The sequence below is a fragment of the Lactuca virosa genome, chromosome 8 (assembly GCF_052849685.1).
Source record: "Lactuca virosa cultivar CGN04683 chromosome 8, Lactuca_virosa_CGN04683_v6, whole genome shotgun sequence".
Classification (NCBI taxonomy): domain Eukaryota; kingdom Viridiplantae; phylum Streptophyta; class Magnoliopsida; order Asterales; family Asteraceae; genus Lactuca; species Lactuca virosa.
Window position 1 is genome coordinate 362,951,050 of NC_136433.1, and position 6,425 is coordinate 362,957,474.

General features: G+C 33.4%; 1 long non-coding RNA gene across 1 annotated transcript; it reads left to right on the forward strand.

The window, feature by feature from the left end:
* The first annotated feature begins 5,505 nt into the window (after window positions 1–5,505).
* Window positions 5,506–6,179, forward strand: LOC145128926 (uncharacterized). The gene is made up of 2 exons (XR_013717182.1): window positions 5,506–5,609; window positions 6,022–6,179. It is a non-coding gene; the product is annotated as an uncharacterized LOC145128926 (long non-coding RNA).
* Window positions 6,180–6,425: the final 246 nt, after the last annotated feature.

Sequence of the window (6,425 nt, forward strand, 5' to 3'; positions counted from 1 at the left end):
AACCTCAAGGATTTCGAGAGTGCAGTGTGCCAAAAGAATAAGATAAGAAGCAAATTAACAAAAAATTTGGAAACTGTGATGTCGAAAAATGAAATTTCGACACAAAGGCAGTTAAACCCTGGGCAAAGGCTGCTTCGTTAATCATCAAGAGAGATGATCAACAACTTGTGTATTTTCCCGTGAATTACAATCGAATACTTATAGAGAAGTATCGAAGGGCTTCTTTTATAAAGCTTCGTGGGTGGCTTACAAATTTCGTTACATATCAACCTAAACATAAGGTGAGTAATTGTAACAGAAATTACCTGTTTGACCAGTGTAGTCAGTGACAAGTATGCTTTGGATTAATTTTGAAAGTGACTTAGAAATCGAATGAAACTCACACGGAAATCATATTCATAAAAAAATATTTGTGCTGGATCCTGTTGGGTAACAAACATCGTGTGTTTCGATAGTTTGATGAAGATCACGCATAAGAAATGAATATGATTTGGAGTTTAGAAAATTGGTACTGAAACAAATGTTTCGTCAAAATCTGGAACATAGTTCCCCGTCAATTTCTTACAAAGTTAGAATTTTGGGTTTCACTTTCATCACGGCCTCATGATGTCAGATCATTAACACAGAGTTTTGACATGTCTAAGTCTTGGCAGGTTGTATCAAAGACCTCTTGGACATATGTCTTCGTGTGTGAGAGTGTAAGAATTTTGTGATGAAAAAGATTGATTTGAGAAACGAATTGTACCTCTGTTATTTTCGGACCAAACAGAAAACTCTTAACTCATTTGAGAAGAGTAAGGTAGCTCATTTGACTAATATGAATATAAGTCTGACTTTGGAAGAAATTTTCATATGAAAATTTTCATGAAGGATTTCGTAAACACACATTGAGTCTATGGAGGCTTCGGTCGACATGCTGCAACATGCTTCTAGGGACGTCCTAACAAATGCAAAGTTTTCGAAAAATTACCTGACCCTAGAACTGCAAGCATCAACCAGGAATAATCATCTTTGATTTCTGCAACAAAACACTAAAAACAAACAAAAGGAAATATTTTTGTTGTTTTTTATTTCGAAAATCTTTTTGAAGTTTTTGATTTTTTCTAAAATAAAAGACAAAACAAACAAAAATGTTTTTGGAGTTTTTGAGTTTTCAAAAATAAAAGACAAAATAAACGAAAATATTTTTGGAGTTTTTGATTTTTCGAAAGTAAAACGATGACATTAATAAACGAAAAAGATTTGACAAACTAATCAAATTTTGATAAACAAATGAAATTTTATCAAATTAACGAAATTTTGTCAACCCATGAAATGTTGCAAATTGTCGAATACGATGGGGGTCGAAGCGTTGAATATGAACAGTAACCTCTGAACGCTGAATGAAATTCCTTTGTAATTCTATTCAGAACCTCTGAATCGTCACTTTTGAACCATTATTCCTTATCTCCTGGAATAGAATTCCCTTCGATCATTCCAAGTCCTCCTAAAATTCTCACAAATGATTTTTCATCTAATGGTTTCATGAAAATATCAGCCAATTGATCAGTAGTTTTCATGAAATGCACTTCAATATTACCATCCTCCACATGATCTTTTATGAAATGGTAACGAAGAGCAATGTTCTTGGTCTTCGAATGTTGCACATGATTGTGACAAATACGAATTGCACTTTGAGAATCACAATATAATGAAATTTTCTTCATATTAATTGCATAATCACGCAATTGACTTTGAATCTAAATTATTTGTGATGTGAAAGCTGCAGCAGCAACATATTCTGCTTCTGCTGTGGAAATCGAAACACAAGTTTGCTTCTTTGATTGCCAGCTCACCAATTTGCCATCAAGTAATTGACATCCTCCACTTGTGCTTTTTCGATCAAGATTGCAACCTCCCAAATCAGCATCTGAGAAAGCTTATATGAAGAAACCAGTTTTCGAAGGATACCACAATCCTAACGAAATTGAGCCTTTGAGATAACGAAAAATATTCTTGACTGCAGTGAGAAGTGGTTCTCGTGGATTTGACTGGTACCTAGCACAATTACAAACAGAGAACATAATATCAGGTCGACTTGCCGTGAGGTAAAGTAACGAACCTATCATGCTTCTGTAAAGAGTTAGATCAACAACAGGTTTATCTAACGAAGGTGTAAGCCTTGTTCCAGTTGCCATTGGTACACGTAATTTCGTGCTATTCATCAATCCAAACTTTTCAAGCAGATTCTTCGTATATTTTTCTTGATTGATAAAAATTCCTTCTCTGTTTTGACGAATATTCAAACCAAGAAAATTATTGATTTTTCCCATCATACTCATCTTAAATTTGTTTTTCATCAGATTTTCGAATTTATTAGACAAAGCAGGGTCAGCAGAGCCAAAAATAATATCATCGACATAAATTTGAACAAACATTAGATGATTCCCAACTTTCTTTCAAAATAATGTGGGGTCAACTGATCATTGTTTAAATTTCGCCTGTTTTAAGAATGAGGTAAGAATTGCATACCAGGCTCTTGCTGCTTGTTTTAACCCATAAACTGCATTATCTAAAATATAAAAATGATTAGGATATTCTTCATTTATGAATCCTGTAGGTTGTTCAACATACACTGTCTCTTCTAGTTCACCATTAAGAAATGCACATTTCACATCTATTTGATTGACATCGAAATCTTTATGAGCTGCATAAGCTAAAAATATTCGAACAACCTCGAGTCTTGCGACATGGGCAAAGGTTTCTTCATAATCGATACCTTCTTGTAGCGAATACCATTTAACAACTAATCGTGCTTTATTTCGTACAATATTTCCATCATTGTCGGTTTTATTTTTGAAAATCCATTTTAACCCGACAATCGAAACATCTTCAGGTTTAGGAATTAGTCTCCAAACCTTGTTTTGTTCAAACTCAGCCGATTCAGATTGCATTGCAACAACCCAGTCAGAGTGTTCCATTGCAACCTTATATGTCTTTGGTTCGATTTTTTAGATGAAAACATTAAACATGCAAAATTCTTGATGAGTATTCAATACCTCATTCTTCGCACGAATTTGAGCTCTTATCAATACTCCTTCTTGTGGATTCCCAATCACTTGTTCTTTCGGATGATTCATGTCCATTTATCTAATGGTGGATATGCTGGATCAAAATCCAAATGTGCATCTTCGTATAATTATTCATTTTCTGAACCTGCAATAGAAAGATTATCATTTATTTCGTGAAATTCATCATTTTGATCAAGACTTATCGTCTCATTATCATTATGTCCATTTTCGACATAATTATCATTCTGATGCTCCCCCTCCACAAGATGCTCCCCCTCAACATCTTCATCCATTCTCCCATTCTCCCCCTCGAAAGAATGCTCCCCCTAAATAAGAGTATTCGAATCCAAGTGCTCCCCCTCCACTGGATTATTGTGCAAACTTTCGCCAACTCCTGGAGAATTCGATGTTGAATTCCTATCAACAATAGTTTGAGTGGGTTCCGAGTCATCAATATGCTTCGTAGATTCAGATTGTTGATTATCATTCTCATGAACTTCAGCATCCACAGCCCTGTCAGGAACACCAAAAATTAAATCATAATCAAAATCAGATGAACTCACAATTTCAGATTCATTTGTTGATTCAATAAGAATCGGCTTTTGTTCGAAATGTTTTTCAACTTGTTTGACATAATAGTCATCAAAAGTAAGATTAAATGTCTCTTCGACTTTTCGTGTGCGCTTATTTAACACTCTGTATGCCACCGAGTTGTGCGAATATCCCAAAAATATTCCTGCGTCAGCCTTCGCTTGAAATTTCGAAATATTATCCTTGAGATTCATGATAAAGCACCTACAGCCAAACACATGAAAGAATTTAACATTTTGTTTTCGGTTATTGATAATTTCATACGGAGTGATATTGAAACGTCGATGAATAAAAGAATGATTCTGAGTAAAACATGTTGTTGACACCGCTTCGGCCCTTAGATATTGAGGAAGATTCGCATATGTTAACATTGTTCTGGCTGCTTCACAAAGTGACCTATTTCTTCGTTCAACTACACCATTTTGTTGTGGTGTATATGGTAACGAAAAGTTATGCGAAATTCCTTTCTCAATTAAGTACAAATCCAACATATTGTTTTTGAACTCAGAGCCATTATCACTTTTAATTTTTCGAACATTCTTTTTCAAACTCATCTCAATTTTCTTGATAAAATCAATCATTGTTTGAGCGACTTCAGATTTTAACCTGAGAAAATACACCCAAGTGAATCAAGAAAAATCATCAACAATAACCAAAATGTACCGTTTCTTGTTGAGAGTTTCAACAGTTGATGGTCCACAAAGGTCAATATGAAGAAGTTCCAACGGTTCCACAATTTTCGAATCTATCACAATTGGATGTCCTTTCCTATGCTGTTTCCCTTGTTCGCAAGCTGCACATAAGGTATCATTGTCAAATTTTAAAACCGGTAAGCCTCGAACAAGATCATCAATTGGCAACTTATTTAAATTTCGAAAATTTAAATGTGATAAACGATGATGCCATAACCAGCTAACATCAGATGTGGCTTTCGAAACTAAACAAACTGAAGGTTTCCCAACAATCGGTTTTAGATCAAGAGTAAACATATCGCCATAGCGTTTTGACTTCAGCAACACTTCGTTCATTTCAACCTTTGAGATAATACTCTCTTCTTCGTTAAACACAACTTGATTGCCAGTGCCCACAATGAGTTGTGAAACACTTATCAAATTATGTTTAAGACATTCGACATAAGCAACGCGATTTACAGTAAACTGTCAATTCGTTACTTTTCCATAGCCTTTCACTTGACATTTATGATTGTTTCCAAACTTCACAACACCTGCATTTTCCAAGCTTCAAAAATCTCTCAAATTTTCTGTAACGCCCCGTTTTCATTTATAAATAAATAAATAAAGATAAGTATTTATGTCAAAAATGTTTATAAAATTATCATAAGTTATATATAAATATATAGTAGTAAATTTGGTGTTACAAATAATCAAAAATGTGTATAAAAGATTTAATGGTTATATGGTTTAAAAAGTTATAATTACATTTAAATATATTTATTTTTAGCTAAAGTGATCTAAATGAAAGTTGTAGTACTCGGAAATACCTACGCATGAAAAAAAAATACGTCGAAAACGGAGCTCGTATGAAGAAGTTATGAATTTTTGAAGTTTGAACAAAAATCTCGAAATGAAATCCGGCAGCCGACCACCGGCCGGAAAAGTGGCGAGTGGCGGCGCGTGGCAGCGAGTGGCGGCGAGTGGCTGGTGCCATTGGAAAGCTGACTCGATTTCCTTCAAGATGGAGTCGGGTCCAATAGTTCTAGGTGCGGTATTGAGTGCCAGAATTAGGCCAAAAGTAAAAGAAATCATAAAATAATAATAATGGAGAAATTAGGTCATGAATAAAATAATCAACATTTTTACTTATAAATAGAGAGGTAATTTTCCTTCATTTGGGAAAGAACAACAAGTGTAAATTATAGTCTTGATAATCGAGAAGATAAATCCCGAGAGGCTGTTAAGTGAATAAACTCGAGAAAACAAACGTTCGTGTTGCTGTTCTGCGACTAAGGTGAGTTTTACTATTCTATATGTGATACTCATGTATGTAGTTATTATAAAACAAGTTCATGTGAAGATATTATGATAAATAATATTTACCATTATTTACCATTATTTACTATTGACGGTAATTATGTGTAAACATGTTATATGTGTAATTTTTATTGTTGACGGTAAAAATGTTATGCTATATATTATATACTAGTAAATGTTATTACTATGATTATTATATCACATACATGATTAACTACTGTAGTTAAACAGTAGATGTTTCAGGATTACTGTAGTAAAACAGTAAATATTTCAGAATTACTGTAGTAAAACAGTAAATATTTTTATAATGATTATATGCATGTGGTAAAATGTATAGATTGTGAACTCACTAAGCGTTGGCTTATCAGATACTATTAACATTTTTACAGGACCCTCTGGGGTAAACAAGGGGAAGAATCCAGCTTGACTATCGTGGCAACCGCATTACTCTTGAAAATTATGGATAAAAGTCTTCCGCTGTTTATTTCAATAAATCATGTTTTATGTAATAAAGTTTAAACCTGGATTTATTTGTGTTTATTTAAAACTCTTTAAATGTCATTATATTATAAATGAAGTTTTAATAATATTCAAATGGGGACCAAATCAGATATTTTATTACTGTAGTAAATATTTATTTACCGCAGGAAAAAAAAAAAAAAGGTGTTACAAGTTGGTATCAGAGCTTTAGTTTAAGGGATTCAAATATACATCAGTGTGTGTTTGAACTTAAACCGAAGCTCAAAATTTTCAAGAAAAATAAAATTTTGGAAAAAGTGTCAAAATTTTAAAA